We start from the raw sequence: 17,597 nt of genomic DNA, 5'->3' as shown, positions 1-17,597 counted from the left end.
AACAGGTTGCCTGTCAGTTTTACACTGACAGGCAATAATGCTTTGGTATACTAAGTATACCAAAGCATTATATATGCGATCAGAAGATCGCATAGTGAAGTCCCCTGGGGGTGGGGACTAAAAAAAAAAATGTAAATCAGTTAAATAAAGTTAGTGAAAAAAAAAAAAAATTAGTCAAAATCAAATAAAACTTCCCAAAAAGTGGTTTTATTTAGTAAAAGTGTCAAAACAAATAACACATACACATATATGGTATCCCCGCGATCGTAACAACTTGACCAATAAAATTAACACATTAATTAAACCGCTGGATGAACGGCGTCCAAAAAAAAACCGCAAAGAACCAAGGCAAAATCCTCTCTTTTCTCCCATTCCCCCCATAAAAAAATAAAAGTTAATCTATAAGTCTTATGTACCCCAAAATAGTACTAATGAAAACTACACATTGGCCCGCAAAAATTAAACCCACATACGGCCACATCGACGGAAAAATAAAAAAATGACGGCTTTTGGAATGCGGCGATGCAAAAACAAGTAATTTTTTTCTAAAAGGGTTTTTATTGTGCAAACGTAGGAAAACATATAAAACCTTTACATATTTGGTATCCCCGTAATCGTGCCGACCCATAGAATAAAGTTAACATGTTATTTACGCTGCATAGTAAACGGCGTAAATTTATAACGTGAAAATTAATGCTGGAACAGCTGCTTATTTTCAATTCTCTCCTAAAATAAAGTTAATAAAAGTCAATATATTGTAAGCATCTAAAAAGGGTACAATTACAAAATACAACTCGTCCCGCAAAAAACAAGCCCTTATACGGCTATGTCGACGGAATGAATAAAAAGTTACGACTCTTGGAATGTGACCGTGAAAAAACAAAAAATAATCCTTCGTCATTAACGTGCAAAATGGCCCGGTCATTAAGGGGTTAAAATGGCTTATTTTGTGCCAGGTTGTTTTTTTGTGGTTTCCTTTTGGCGCCCCCTTTGCAGGTAAGCCACGTCCTTTTCTGAACACTTAGGGCTTATTCAGACGACCGTGTAATACGTCCGTGTGTTGCACGGACCTATGTTAGTTAATGGGGCCATTCAGACTGTACGTGATTTTCACGCAGCGTCAAACTCACGACATGTCCTATATTTGCCCGTTTTTCGCGCATCATGCACCCATTGAAGTCAATGGGTGCGTGAAAACCGCGCACGGCACACGGTAGCACTTCAAAACTATGAATGAAAACAGAAAAGCACCACGTGCTTTTCGGTTTACAAACATAAAAATAGAGTATCATAATGATGGCGGCTGCGCGAAAATCATGCAACGACGCATCATATGCTGCTGACACACGGAGCTTTTATGCGCGCAAAACGCACACGCTCGTGTGAATCCGGCCTTAGGGTAAGGCCACACGGTGCGTCGTTGGCGCGGTTTTGTTGCATTTGAAAACCGCATGCGGTCAACTACAAAGATAAAAAACGCATGCAATGCTGCAGTTCTGTTGCGTTTTTAAAGGAAATAATTGTTGGACATAGTTTTCACCCGTGTTGAAGTTTGTTAGGCGCTTCCTGTATATAGTTCATTACAATACATTGCAGAACTGTTAGCAAAAACGCAAACAGTTCAGCAACAACTTTGGCAGCGCGGTCAGTAACTGCATGTGGTCGGACATTATGAAGATGCAGTTAACTGCACAAAAAACACATTGTAATAGAAGGCCTGATTCACACGAACGTGTTAAACATCCGTGGGGCGGCCGTTGAAACAGCGGCCGTCCCATGTACCTATGTAATTCAATGTGGCCGTTCACACAGCCGTTGTTTCAACAGACCGTGTGAAGGGTCCGTGGGAAAATAGGACATGTCCTATCTTTTCACGCATCATGCATCCCTCCATAGACTCAACTATGATGGATGCGTGACATTGCGCCCTGCAGACGTGAAAAACGGCCTAATAGTAGCAGTCTGTCCGTAACAAAAATGTCACCATTGACTTCTATTGAAAAATGACTTGCTGCAGTTTAAAAATGCAACTTAAACGTACCGTGACTGTACCGTGTGGCCTTACCCTTACACCTCTTGCACACGACCGAGATCAGGCCGGATTTCCCGGCCTGACAGCGGTACAGGTTAACAGGACTCCTGGCATCGACATTTTATGATGCTAAGAGTGCCTGCCTCCCCACGGAACTGCTCTTCCGTACTGTATAATTTTGTTCAGTACAGAACAGCAGTTCAGCGGGGAGGCAGGGACTCCTAGCATCATAAAATGTCTATGATGCCAGGCGTCCCGTTCACCTGTACTGCAGTCAGGCCGGGACATCCAGCTGACACTCAGACCGTTTTTCAAAGCCCTATCTCGGTCATGTGCAAGAAGGGTTAAAGTGTGTCTAGTGTGGCGCACTGTAAAATTGCGCCAAAATTTGGTGCATTTTTAAATAAGTTCCAGAACCGGACACAGCAGTAAATGTGCCCCTGTGTGCCGCTCTATAGACCAGGGCGGATACGATGTGTGCTTCAACGCAGCGTATCCGCCCTGTGTGAACATAGACTTGTTAGTGGGTATGTATATTTCATAGGAAGCGTGTAATGATCATACATTTGAATGTATTTATTTCATACAGTTTGTGTCCTGTACATGTGATGGTAGTGATGCTCTCATTCTTCACATTGCATCATTTTTCCATTTTCCTCTCTCCTTGAGTAACTAACACCTGGAGTGTGAACAGCCTGACAACAGGACCACTTAATCCACAGCTGAAAATTGTTTTTCATGCTGCGCTGTCTGGCATTGGAATTGTACAGCATTCACTACGTCTACATCATTCTCCTAGAACGTATTGGGAGTATGTAATTAAATCTCTGCTCCACTTACAAAATACAATTACATTAAATTGCTTATTAAAAGTGAGAGCCTCTGGCAATAGCTTAGATCCATTTCAGCCTATAAATTATGTTAAAGCGTAACTAATCTTTCAAAAATCTTGACATGTCATAGTGACCAGTCAGAAGTTTTAATCAGTGGGAGTCCGAGCACTGAAACCCTCACTGATCGCTAAAATGAAGCGGCACAAGCGCTGAGCCTCTGATCGGCTTTTCTCCGAAAGTCGAGCAATCGGTGTACGGGCTCACTAGAAAGTCTATGAGTACGTACACTGTTGCATCGGCTTTCCGAGAAAAGCCAATTAGAAACTAAGCGGCTCATCGCTCACCCGAGCTCTTCGTTTTAGCGATCAGTGGGAGGTCCCAGTGCTCATTATGACACGTCTGAGTTTTTTTTCAAGTTTAGCTACCCTATAGGCCGAGTTCACACGTTGCGTAAATACTGCAGTTTTTCCAAAAACGGATTGCAAATGATCTTTACGTATTGCAGTTTTTCTGCAGTATAAGGGTATATTCACACGGCTTATTTTCGACCGTTTTTCATGCTGTAAACGGCCGAAAAATCGGAAGCAGAACACCTCCAAACATCTGCCCATTGATTTCAACGGGAAAAACGGCGTTCTGTTCCGACGGGCCATTTTTCTACGCGGCTGTTTTGAAAAAGAAGTGCAGGTCTCTTCTTGAGATGTTTTTGGAGCCGTTTTTCGTAGACTCTATAGAAAAACAGCTCCAAAAACGGCCGTTAAAACGCTGTGAAAAATGCGACTTTGAATAAAAAAAAGTCTGAAAATCAGGAGCTGTTTCCCCTTGAAAACAGCTCCGTATTTTCAGACGTTTTTGATTTTGTGTGCGCACATACCCTAATACAGCAGCAGCAGAGTAGATGAGATTTGAACAATAGTCGAATACGGTATTGATTCCGTCAAAACGAGGGAACCCTTGCACAACTGAGACAAACGGAAACCATTGGCACCGGATCCGTCACCATTGAAATCAATGGTGATGGAAACCTATGGTTTCCGTTTGTTTCAGTCAGGGCTCTATTCTGATGGAAACCTCTGATGGAACGCCAGAATAGAGCCCTAACGGGTATGTGACAATCATAAGTTGCACTAAACACACAGATTGACTTTTTTTTTAATAGATCACACTGTCAAGAATAGTCCAGAAAACGCAGTTTTGACCATAGTAAAAGTGCTACGTCACATTAAAGTTAGGCTTTGGTCACATCCGCGTCAGGGATCCGTTCATGGGTTTCGTCTGAGCTTTCCGTCAGGGGAACTCATGAACGGAATCCAACCGGAAACCATAGGATTCCATTTGCATCATCATTGATTTCAATGGTGATGGATCCGATGCAAATGGTTTGCTCTTTTCACCGTTGTGTAAGGGTTCTGTGCTTTTGACGGAATGAATAACGCAGTCGACTGATGAACGTAGTCCCGACACAGATGTGAACGAAGCCTAAATGAGCGATTAGCAACTGCAAAGTTTGAACGACAAAATTCCACATGTATTCAACAACAATACAAATAAATTTGCTTTTTTTATTTGAAAAACAAAAACGCACCACAATCGCAATATACCCTAATGCCTTCTGCATACGTCAGAGTCTTGTGCAGGTGTCTATAGAGCGGCACACAGCGCGGCAGATTTACTACGGTGTCCAGTTCTAGAACTTATTTAAAAATGCACCAAATTTTGGCCATTTTTTTTTTTTGCAGTATGCGACACACTAGACACGTTTTAAAAGTTTTCAGAAAAGCGGCGTGGCTTAGCTGGAAAGGGGGCGCCAAAAAAAGAACTGGCACAAAATAAGCCAAATCAAAAGTGGTATAAGGAAGAGAAAAGTGTCTAGCATATCTAGCAAGATGCGCCAAAATTTGTCATGCAGCATGCACTATGATAAATTTGGTGCATTTTCTGACTGCAAGTGTCCGCTGCGTAAAACTCATGACTTCCGATATTTGTGCGTTGTTTGCGCATTACGCACCCATTGAAGTCAATGGGTGCGTGAAAATCACGTGCAGTACACTGAAGCACTTCCGGGTGCCGCGCGTGATTCGCGCAACAGCAGTGAAAAGTATGAATGAAAACAGAAAAGCACCACGTGCATTTCTGTTTACAAACAGAGTGTCATAATGATGGCGGCTGCGCGAAAATCACGCAGCCACGCATCATACGCGTCTGACACACGCAGCTGTTAAGTACCTTTTGCGCTCGCAAAACGCAGCGTTTTTGGCGCGCGCAAACCGCACACACTCGTGTAAATGCGGCCTTAGTAAATCTGCCCCGGCGCGTCACCGCATGGTGTGCCATATGTGTGAGATATTCTCAACTGGAAACATAGTTAAGGGTGTATTTAGACAATAGTGTTGGGTTGCAGTTAAAAACCACCAAAAAATGTGCATGTGTTTTCACCACAATTGAATGCGTTTTTGATGCGGTTGCGATTTTTGGTTATGCTTTTTTTTCGTCAATGTGGTTTTAACCGCACCTCGGCGTTTGGCTACACCCTAATACGGCATGCTCTGTATTAAGATATGCCGACAGACTACTCAGATGAGGCCAACAGAACACTCTTTTAGACCTCGTCAGGTGAAAGGGGGCCTATGGCTACGTTTGGCGTATGCACTGGGAGCTTTCCTGGTTCTTACACCAAATGTCTTCACATAAGAGGTGAACATACCCCAATCCTGCAATTTTACTGCGACCCCAGTAGAGGAAAAGGTAAATAGAAATGCAAGTGTGATGACATATCCACAACAGGATCATTATACTATATTACTTTAGGCAATAATTTTATTTCAGAATCATAAATTCAGGAGATTACCCAAAACAGAATTGTACATGTAGCATATTTATTAAATATTAACCACTTGAGTACGAACGTATTTTTCACTATTAATGACACAATTGTGCAATTTTAGTACAGGTAACTTTTTTTAAATTAGGTTCCGGTCACATGACAGAAAGTATTTAGTGATCTGGTAGGCAGAGATGGTAATAAACTATTAAAAGCTTAGCAGACTGATGGCAGGCTCTGTACAGCACTGTTTGCAAAGTTATATGTGGACTAGTCACACACATTTCAGTAAACCCTTCAAGCAGAAAACAACCCATCACCTCTGATACACAGATGGAGACAGAGGTCTCTACTGCTTTGGGCCAAGATTACATCCTGCAATAAAAGCAATGATCCTGCAGAGCTAGATGTTAGGTGTGCGTGTACGTTTACATTTTTTGTCACAAAGCATCCAAAAAGCGTGTTTACATGCGGAAAACTTATAGGAAGCGCATGAAATAGGAAGAAAACGCTTGTGCCGCTTTGATACCAAAGACTGCATGTATATTCCCAGTAAACCATGAGAACCCCCTCACTGCTGCTTGCCAAGCACTGACAGACACCGTATTCCCCATTGACAGCTACCGTATGGTGTACTTAGTGTCATTTTTCCATATCAATAACTCACGGTCATGCCATCTTCATCAAAAGTCAATTTCTCAAACGTCTGCCCTGCTAGAGCCGACCTATTCCAGGTCTATTCATAGGTTACGTTTATATCATGGTTTTTGCCCTAGTTGTGATGAAACCGCTGCAAATAAAATAATAGGACGCCATGTGTGAATAATGGCAAAAACACAAAAGGATATCACAGCACTAGATAAATATAATATAAGGGGGGGGGATCCAAAAGTCTCTTCGTGAAATCCAAAAAAGAGAAACAAAGCAGAACATCCTAAAATATATGGAATTTATTCACCCAAAGATGCGACGTTTCAGTCCAGCTGGACCTCTCTCAAGCATGTTTAAGAAAGGTCCTGCTGGACTAAAAAGTTGCATCTTTGGGTGAATAAATTCCATTTATTTTTGGATGTGCTGCGATGTGTGAATAGACCCGAACTGAGGGACTAGAAGCAACAACAGTTCATATCATCTGCCCTCGCTTCCAGCAATGACTACCAGTTTCCAAACGGACTTCTCTGGAAGAAAACGTTAGCACAGCAACAGTCCATTGGGAGCTTGCTGAACTGCGTTTCCATGGCCGAGCAGCATCACACAAGCCTAAAGCTAGTCATACACATTAGATTAATGTCAGGTATATTCACAGATTGCAGCGGGATTGGTGGACGATCTTCTGTGTATGGGTGCAGCCAGTGCCCTCTCCAATGTTCCCTCTAGCGATAGGCGAGGTCAGGAGGTTTCTGGAAGGGACAAATGTTTCTGCCACTCTCCCTATTGAGCCCGATGTGCTTGTTTGGTTGATCCAAGCGTTCATGTCTATGGAGGAGGCCAGGTGAATAAGTGTGAATAACTAGCAGCTCTTATGTGTAGGGCTGGCCTAACGTGCATAAGATAAGGACACCGAAAGCATCCGCCATGTGATTTTACCCCAAATCGACACGGTTTTTAAACAATTTTTGTGGTTTTTTTGCAAGTAAGTGGCGGGCGCTACGCGCATGCCTACCCTAATTCCAAGTATTTGGCTGGATTGATGTAAAGCACCACATCAGAAGATGATTGGAAGTTTATCGGGCTTCAATACCCTGCAGTCAGAAGGACAAATATGGGTTTGAGAATACTTCCTGCCTAAATTAGTAGTATCAGTTGTTGGAGGAGGAATAATCATCTGGGTCTATTTTTTGTAGATTGGGCCCCCAGAACGAGTGAAGGAAAATCACAGCCCCACAGCAAACAGCGATATTATTGAGAAGGGCACGTAACTTTGTTACAGCAGTTCCTGTTCAGCAAGAAAGATTCAAGTGGCTCTTACCTGCCAATAATGCAGGGGGGGGGGGGGGAATTTATATAGATATCCAACCAAAACCAGCAAACAAGATGTGCCTCGATAACGCCCCTTTCACATCGCGTTTGTGCTATCTGCCGAGCGTATCCATTTAACACTAAAAATTATTGAAACGTATAGCTAGACTATAATGGGTCAAAAGTAGATCAAAATACTATCTGTTTGGTCTGTTTATCATGGTTTACGTTGGGATACTGTTTTTTGAAAGTACTGAAAAGCGTAGTCTGCTACCCTATTCTGTACTTCAAAATAAGGTAACGTTTGTTTAGCATTGATCTCAATGGATGACGTATGCAAACATAATGCTATAGGTTTGTGTCCATTTACAGGCAGTAAATCTATCCGGGTTTTTTTTTCTATAAGTGTATACTTTTTTTTTTTAAAGGTAAAAAAAAAAAAACGGACATACATATACCGACGTATGAGTATATGCTAAACGTACACGCTATAAAAAACAGACGTAAACAGAAAATGGTGCACATTTTTATTTTTAAAAAAAAGTATATGCTCGGCAGATAGCACAAACGCGATGTGAATGGGGCCTAAGGCCTCATGCACACGACCGCGATTTTCGGGTTGGCCAGCCACAGAGTGTCAGCCGTGAGCCGCACGCAAATCGCGGGCTGTGCACATGGCCGCGGCCATTCTTTTCAATGAGCCCGGACCATGCACAGTGGAAACCACAGTCGTGTGCATGGCCCCATAGAAATGAATGGGGCCGCAATTATCCCGTGGATTTTCGGGGGAATTGCGGCCGCAAAAGCACGTTCGTGTGCATGGGGCCTAACTTGGCTATATGCACTGCACATACACACTATAAATGATACAGTTATATGATAATCTTGATATCATACATCTGAGGCTTGTGCTAGAGATTGACATAGATTATTACTCACAGCAGAAGCATAAAAACACGACACCAACGGACAATTGTGTGAAGGACTTGATAGAAATGACAGAACTTCCTTTATTAGCAAAGAGGATGCTAGGACAGGAAGACAAGAAATAGAAGGCAGCACAGTGCAGAAAAGCAGCCATCCTGCTAAACACTGCAGACTTTGGGAAAATAAGGAATGTGCTAAAAAAAAAACATATATACAAAGCAATAAAGAAACCCTGGCTGAACTTTACAGACATCATACGAACTATGTAGCCCTGTCCTAGTGATGGAGAGAAAAAGCCAGTGCACGATGTACTTTATACAGAGAGATCAAAGTAAAAGAGTTTCTACAATGTGATCTTTAGTATTAGGGTCCATTCAGATGTTGCAGTTGAGGTTAAAACCTGCACCGAAAAACCGAATCCGAAAACCACATGCATTTTTACCACGATTTGATGCAGTTGCGCCTTTTAATGTAATATCTGGTCAAGCTAACAAAATGCATATAAAAACGCCACAAAAAAACGGATCCAAACGCTGGTTGTGAATCCATCCTAAGGCCTTATTCACACAAGCGTATTTCACATCCATGTGCGGTTCGTTTAAATAACAGACAGCACACTGACCAATGCAATTCAATGGGGATAGTCACACATCCGTGTTTTTTTAGAACGTGTGTCCATGTCCTATTCTGCTCCATTTTTGACGATCAGACTCGTCTATTGAAGTCTATGGATGCGTGAAAAACTCGGACAGCACATGGACGATATCTATGCGGTCTGCAGAGAGAGGAAAAAAAAAAAAGAAGTAAAACCAGGAAGAGAAACTTGAACGAGAAAAACGAATGCTACACGAAAATGACGAAACACGGACAGTCATACGAGGCGGGTAAAGTCGCCATATACCTGGAAATCATTAACAGGCAATGTGACAGCCACTCCGAACGTAGTGCTGGTGCGGCTATTGGCCGCATTGCGGCTGGGTCAGTGCAGATCTGATTGATGCAGAAACGCGCACATTGCTCACATTCATTATTTGTGTACTCCATTTAAATGGTTTCTATTGTGAAAGGTCTCCCAATTTCTTGCTCTATTTTAAGCACAAAAAAAAGCCTAAGGTTTTTTTTTTTAAAGCCGTTATCGAGTATCGTGCATGATGAAGTGATCAGACGGTGCTACATTATCAGGCGTCACCAAAACGGACCCTGTACAGGCTATGTACACCTTTGAACTCAACACACACATATAATTTTTTATTTTCATTTTTTTTTTTAATAACTCAATTTTTTGGGTGGTTATAAGAACTTTTAAATTGACTTTAATTAAAAAATGTTTTACCGGTATACATAGGACTTGTATCATATATATATATATATATATAAAGATTCCTCCCCACCTTCCAAAGCCATAACTTTTTTACTTTTCCGTTGGCATAGTCCTATGGGGGCTTGATTTTTGTGGGAGGAGTTGTAGTTTTTCATGGCATGATTTATTGTACTGTATAATGTACTAGGAAACGGGGGAAAAATTGGAAGATGAAAAAAGTGATTCTGCCATTGTTTTTTTGCGTTCTGTGCAATTAAAACGACATGTTAACTTTATTCTGCGTGTCAAGACGATTACGGCGATACCAAATTAACGAACGAAAACTAACGAACGGAAAAAAAAATTGGCGCCAAATTCTTAGAGCCATAACTTTTTTTATTTTTCCGACGATTGAACGGTATGAGGGCTTATTTTTTTTAATAACATCTTTTTTGTACACGAACCAGTGATCGTTGGATCGCTTCCACTATATACGGCAATACTAACATATTACCGTATATTGTGTTTCTGACGGGCTACTATTAAGCCCTGCCAGAGGAAGGGCTTAATAGGAGTACAAAGAAGGCAGACCTGGGGGTCTTCATTAGGCCCCAGGCGGTCATGCCAACCATCGACACCCCGCGATTGTGTCATGGGGGGGCCGATGGGCTGTCAGAGGGAATCGCCCCCTCTTTCTATCGCTTTAGATGCCGCGGTTGCTATTAGGGTTGTTACGATACCAGAATTTGGACTTTGATACCGATACTTTGTGTAGTATTGCGATTTTCTATACCAAAACGATACTTTCGCTAACAGTAATAAAAAAAATAAGTTCTACCATTTTCTGATGTGAGGCACGAGGTGTGATGAATTTTGAATGTGCCTCACAGTAATAGTATTTAACCCCATCATGTTCCTCAGTCATAAGGGTAAGGCACACGGAGCGGCCCCGACACGGCCAACAACCGCGCTGGCACTATGTAGGAGTGGCTGTCAACATGCGGCCACTAACAGGCTGTTTGACAGCCGCACCGAACATGGCGCCGGCGCGGTTGTTAGCCGCGTTGCAACCGTGTCAGGGCCGCTCCGTGTTGGCTTACCCTAATGGACAAATTACTATTAATGTGAGGCACACGGAGGTCAAATTCATCACAGCTCGTGCCTCACATTAATAAGTGAAAGAAAGAAGTTTTATTTTATTTCTTTTATAGTGTACATATCATAAATAACGCCAAAAATTTGTTGTGCAGGTTATTACGGCCGGGCCAATACCGAATATGTGTATATTTTACGTATTGTTACTTATTTTAATGTTTATTGTAAAAAAAATTGTATGTATTTTTTTTTTTTATTTCTCATGACTTTGTTTTTACTTTATTTTTAACCCGTTAGTGACCGGCCCATCGTGTTTCTACGTCGGTCACTAACGGGCCTTATTCCGATGCCATAGACTTTTTACGTCGCAGCATCGGAATAAGTAAACAGAGCAGGGAGCTGTCAGATCTCCCTGCTCTCAGCTGCTAGAGGCAGCTGAGGGCTGGGAGCGTCCCTGCTCTGCCGTGTGAGATCGATATTAGTATCGATCTCACACGTTTAACCCCTCAGATGCGGTGCTCAATAGCGAGCACCGCATCTGAGTGGTTTTGGAGAGAGGGAGGGAGCTCCCTCTCTCCCCCACCGACACCCGGCAATACGATCGCCGAGTGTCTGTGTCTCTAATGGCAGCTGGGGGTCTAATAAAGGCCCCCAGGCTGCCTGGAGTGAATGCCTGCTAGATCATGCTGCAGGCATGACCTAGCAGATGCCTGTCCGTGTTAAACGGCCAGGCAATAATACACTGCAATACAAAAGTATTGCAGTGTATTATAAATGCGATCGCAGAATCGCATATTATAGTCCCCTAGTGGGACTAGTAAAAAAGTGAAAAAAAAGTTTAATAAAGTAAAATAAAAAAAAATGTAAAAAAAAAATGAAAAACCCAGCTTTTCCCCTTACAAAATGCTTTACTATTAAAAAAACAAAATAAAGTTAAAAAGTTACACATATTTGGTATCGCCGCGTCCGTAACGACCCCGACTATAAATCTATTACATTATTTAACCCGCACGGTGAACGCCGTAAAAAAAAATAATAAAAAACTATGGAAAAATTGCTGTTTTCTGTGAATACTGACTTTAAAAAAATGTAATAAAAAGTGATCAAAAAGTCGCATCTACTCCAAAATGGTACCAATAAAAACTACAAGTCGTCCCGCAAAAAAAAAACCCTCATACAACCGCATCGGCGAAAAAATAAAAACGTTACGGCTCTTCAAATATGGAGACACAAAAACAAATCATTTAGAAAAAAAAGCGTTTTTACTGTGTAAAAGTAGTAAAACATAGAAAAACTATACAAATTTTGTATCGTTGCAATCGTAACAACCCGCTGGATAAAGTTATTGTGTTATTTATACCACACGGTAAACGGCGTAGATTTAGGACGCAAAAAAGAGTGGCGAAATTTCAGATTTTTTTCTATTCCCCCCCAAAAAAAAGTTAATAAAAGTTAATCAATAAATAATATGTACCTAAAAATTGTACTATTAAAAAATACAACTTGTCCCGCAAAACACAAGACCTTATACAGCTATGTCGACGCAAAAATAAGAAGGTTATAGCTCTTGGAATGCGACGATTGAAAAACGTAAAAAATTGCTTGGTCATTAAGGTCCAAAATTGGCTGGTCATTAAGGGGTTAAACTTTAAAGTGTAGCTAAATGTTTGACAAACTTCAGACTTGTCATAGAGACGTGTCAGGAGTTTGGATTGGTGGGGGTCCGAGCACTGAGACCCCCACCAATCGCTAGAACGAAGCAGCTGAAGTGATCGTGTGAGCGCTCAGCCGCTTTGTGTCTTTTCCTGGAAATAAATGTATTGGTGTACGGACTCATAGACGTAGACGATACATTTATTTCCAGAAAAAGCCGAACAGACACGAAGCGGCTGAGCGCTCACACGATCACTTCAGCTGCTTCGTTCTAGAGATTGGTGGGGGTCCCAGTGCTCGGACCCCCACCAATCCAAACTTCTGACATGTCACTATGACATGTCAGAAGTTTGTCAAACATTTAGCTACACTTTAATGTACTGGCATATAAATATGTGCCAGTACATTAGACTGTGTACTGATAGTACAAAGGCAGTTGTTAGGACATACCTCAGTATGCCCTAACAACGGGAAATATGGTAAGACAGCCCTGGGGTCCTTCAATTGACCCTGGGCTGTCTGCCCATATATGGTATGTCCCTCAATCGCATCACAGGGAAGTGTCATAGAGATTTCCTTTGACACGATCTAAGGGGCATTCCCCCCCTTCTCATTTTCCCCTTGAATTCTGCGGTCAGCTTTGATCGCAGCATTCAGGATAATAGTGGCAGAGATGAGAGGTTTCTCATCTCCGCTGTTAGGCCTGATTCACACGAACGTGTTAAACGTCCGTGGGACGGCCGTTGAAACAGCGGCCGTCCCACAGACCTATGTAATTCAATGTGGCCGTTCACACAGCTGTTGTTTCAATGGACCGTGTGAAAGGTTCGTGCGAAAATAGGACATGTCCTATCTTTTCACGCATCCCTCCATAGACTCAACTATGGTGAATGCGTGACATCGCGTCCCGCAGTGCTGAGCACGGATGCACCTCGGCCGTGAAAAACTGACGTTTTTCACGTCCGAGATGCGCAGCGCTCATGTGAATCAGGCCTTAGAGTGGGGCTGCGGTTGTGTAATACAGCGATTGCCCCACTCCTGACAAGTGCGCGCGCGGTCAGCATGTGGTGATGCGGCGGTCGGTGCACTAATGAGCGCAGACACTGAAGACAGAACATGGGGGTGTTTTGCAGTTTGCCTGCTATGTTGTCAGTCTTCAGAGCCGTCGCTCATTAGTGCAGCGATGGTCGCATCACCGCATGCTGAACGCGCGCACTTGTCAGGAATCAGGAGCGGGGAAATGGCTGTATTACACATCCGCAGCCCCGCTCTCATACATTCATGTGTTACAATGCTAAAGAGGCTCTGTCACCAGATTTTGGAACCCCTATCTGCTATTGCAGCAGATCGGCACTGCAATGTAGATTACAGTAACATTTTAATTTTTAAAAAACGAGCATTTTTGGCCAAGTTATGACCATTTTTGTATTTATGCAAATGAGGCTTGCAAAAGTCCAAGTGGGCGTGTTTAAAGTAAAAGTCCAAGTGGGCGTGTATTATGTGCGTACATCGGGGCGTTTTTACTACTTTTACTAGCTGGGCGTTGTGTATAGAAGTATCATCCACTTCTCTTCAGAACGCCCAGCTTCTGGCAGTGCAGACACAGCGTGTTCTCGAGAGATCACGCTGTGTCGTCACTCACAGGTCCTGCATCGTGTCGGACGAGCGAGGACACATTGGCACCAGAGGCTACAGTTGATTCTGCAGCAGCATCGGCGTTTGCAGGTAAGTCGATGTAGCTACTTACCTGCAAACGCCGATGCTGCTGCAGAATCATCTGTAGCCTCTGGTGTCGATGTGTCCTCGCTCGTCTGACACGATGCAGGACCTGTGAGTGACGACACAGCGTGATCTCTCGAGAACACGGCTGTGTCTGCACTGCCAGAAGCTGGGCGTTCTGAAGAGAAGTGGATGATACTTCTCGTCAGAACGCCCAGCTAGTAAAAGTAGTAAAAACGCCCAGATGTACGCACATAATACACGCCCAGTTGGACTTTTACTGTAAACACGCGCACTTGGACTTTTGCAAGCCTCATTTGCATAAATACAAAAATGGTCATAACTTGGCCAAAAATGCTCGTTTTTTAAAAATAAAAACGTTACTGTAATCTACATTGCAGCGCCGATCTGCTGCAATAGCAGATAGGGGTTGCAAAATCTGGTGACAGAGCCTCTTAAGCTGTGCAGCGACACAGCTTAGTATCAAGATACATGAAATAACGGTATCGAAGCGTTTGACGGTGCACGGTATCGAATTTTCCATGCATCGTGCATCCCTAGTCGCTATTGACCATGGCATCTAAGGGGTTAAGCGAGCGCGATCCCGCTCATTACAGTGAAATGTCAGCTGTACCATACAGCCGACACCTGCGTTGAATGGAGCGGGCTCAGCCCATAAGCCCGCACCATACTTCCCCTACCTGGCTATGACCTAAGTATACGTCAAATGTCAGGAAGGAGTTAAAGTAAGTTTAAAAGTTGATTAAAATCACCTAAAACATTGTTTTATCAAAAAAATAAATTTATATTCCAAAGGTGTACATAGCCTTTAAAATTAGGACATATGTAATATAGCTGAACTAGTGGGTCCAACTGCCCCATGCGGCCGTTCAAAGGGAAGGAGCTGGTCTTCTAGGCTAATGTGACGCTGCACTCTTCAGTGAGTCCTCTTAGGGGTAAAGTGTTCAAGTCTCATCCACTTTGCTGCTACTATATTCCGAAATGAAAATCCGCAGCAAACCTGCTACATGTGAACATAGCCTTAGGCTGCATTAAGACAGGCATAAAGCGGGTCCATATATTCAAGGCAAGAACGGGATCAGATCAAGTCATGTGCATTCTGGAAAGTCTTTTCCAAAACAAAAAAGAACTTTAGGAAAGGCTTTCATGACAAGGACCGGCTCTAATCCAGCCCTTGGCATTAAATATAGAAGTCCTGGATGACCGCGGCATCTGAAAGCAGCTTCGGGGCTCCGTCAGGTGCTGTATGTGCAGAGATCACCTAGGAGCAATGGTTCCAGGTGAAAACACCTCTGTCCATACGGCATACGATGAAGAATGACACAATTCGTTATTAGTCAGATTCGTATTGCAGCATACAGAAAAAAAAAAACCTTTCTATTAAATTGGAGACATAGGGACATACAGTAGGGACCTCATACGCCTCTATAGCAGCCCTATTACGGGTCTGTACACAGCGGAGTCGGAAAACAACCATGTACATAAGTCTGTATTTACACAGTGCGGTTGCACCGCATGATGAAAAACATATGCGTTTTTACCACGATTTGATGCGGTTTCCGTGCTAACCACCAAACCGCAGTAAAAACATGTCAAGTGGGCGGTTAACACCGCTCACTTTCCAAGGGGGAGTGAACCTTGTTGATCTGACGCCGTCCAATCAGAGCGGCACATGTATTCTGGCATGCCTACGATCACTGCTGCCTGTGCTGATGATGGTAGGCCCACCAGAGTACATGAGCCGCTCTCCACTCTGATTGGACGACATCAGAGTGACAAGTTTCACTGCCCATGTTAATCGCCAACTTGACAGTCAAAGGCATAATTACATATCGGGTGCCAAAGCGAATGGCACGGATATCTCAGGAAGGGGGGGGGGGGGCTTGAAGAACAAAAAAGGCGGTAAACAATCTGTAAAGCGCCGGCATTCTAAGGCTGGGTTGCGGCTGTAGGTGACAATGATAGGACCACTGTCCAGAACAAATGGGTACTGGCATGGATATCATTAGAGGGAGGGCTATGAAAGCGGAGACCCCACCAAGATAAAGAGACACATGCGCTGCCACTTCTCCACGGACATGAATGGAAGTCATGAAGCACCTGCTTCTTCCAGACTGGGATTCAGGACTCCACCATTGGGACACAGTAAAACACCTCTGATATTGTTGGAATAACCCTATACCTTTGCCGTTAATATCCTTACACAGAAGTGCTGCATTTTATTCAAAATCTGTAAGTAAACTACATGTACACAGTATGAAAACGTCGGTGGAGTAAACTGTCGCACAGTATGCACAGGACGCTAAGAGTTCGCACAGACTCTCTCAGGAGGAGTCACCCATATTCTGAATATTCACAGAAGTGCTATCCAAAACATAAATACAGAAACTGGTGATCCTTGGTGGCATCACGTGCGACATACAAAGTACATACTAGAAACCTCGAGTCCTAGACAGCCACCATACGTCGCCTTGTATTAGTCCTGAGGAGACCATGACAAAGAAGCAGAGCGCCGTTACCTAGCTGCACATGACGCTCCAGAAGGGCACGTTAAGATTCAGAGGGCAGTGTCACCCCCCCCCCGTACCCTGCCATGTTCCGTCCAGCTTACCTGTTGGCACCTCCATGGGGTTACAGTATATGAAGCCAGCTGTCCTGCTGTGGCGGGCTGCGGCTGAAGTCGTCGCATCACAAGCGCCATACACATTGAGGAGAACGGCACTGCTCTCCTCATCTCACTCTTCCCGCCCTCTTTTCCTGTAGTCATTCAGAGCTGGCACCTCCCTTCAAGCGCCACCTCCTGGCAATGCCTCACCTTAAGTCCCGCTTGGGACAGGAGACGTCTACCTTAGAGGGTGGTGTTTCTTTAGTGCCAAGGTGGGATTACTGTGGCGTCATCCCAGTATGTGTGCCCGGAAGAGCTTACATTGTACACATCTTATGATATTAGGTAAAGAACGCAGATGACTAGCGCCACCACATGGACACTTCTGGTATCACAAGACCACCACTGGCTTCGGAAAAGAAACTGAGAATAAAATTGCAGTATTTTGTCCCCCATCCAAAAGAAGAATAAAAATTATTCACCAAGGTACCCCAAAATAGAACCAATAAAAACTACAAGTTGTGCCACAAAAAGTAAACTCTCATAAAACTCTGTCGATGGTAAATAAAAAAAAGTCATAGCTCTCAGAACGTGGCGACACAAAATAGCAATTTTAAAAAAAGCTTTTTTAT

The 17,597-nt window shown here is 43.3% G+C and overlaps 1 protein-coding gene across 3 annotated transcripts in view; it reads right to left on the bottom strand.

The window, feature by feature from the left end:
- Positions 1–17,289, bottom strand: part of GCNT1 (glucosaminyl (N-acetyl) transferase 1) — a 54,317-nt gene extending 37,028 nt beyond the window's left edge. For 2 of the 3 annotated variants that reach the window (XM_075828281.1, XM_075828274.1), the window contains exon 1: positions 16,972–17,289. The gene's annotated coding sequence lies outside the window, so the exon portion shown is untranslated. Of the gene's footprint in view, positions 1–6,353; positions 6,477–16,971 lie in introns of all 3 variants that reach the window. The other variant, XM_075828288.1, reaches the window with a different exon arrangement.
- Positions 17,290–17,597: the final 308 nt, after the last annotated feature.

This window comes from Rhinoderma darwinii, chromosome 1, assembly GCF_050947455.1.
Source record: "Rhinoderma darwinii isolate aRhiDar2 chromosome 1, aRhiDar2.hap1, whole genome shotgun sequence".
In the NCBI taxonomy this organism is placed as follows: Eukaryota; Metazoa; Chordata; class Amphibia; order Anura; family Rhinodermatidae; genus Rhinoderma; species Rhinoderma darwinii.
The sequence above is the reverse complement of the archived record's forward strand: the minus strand, read 5'-3'. Positions and strand labels throughout refer to the sequence as shown.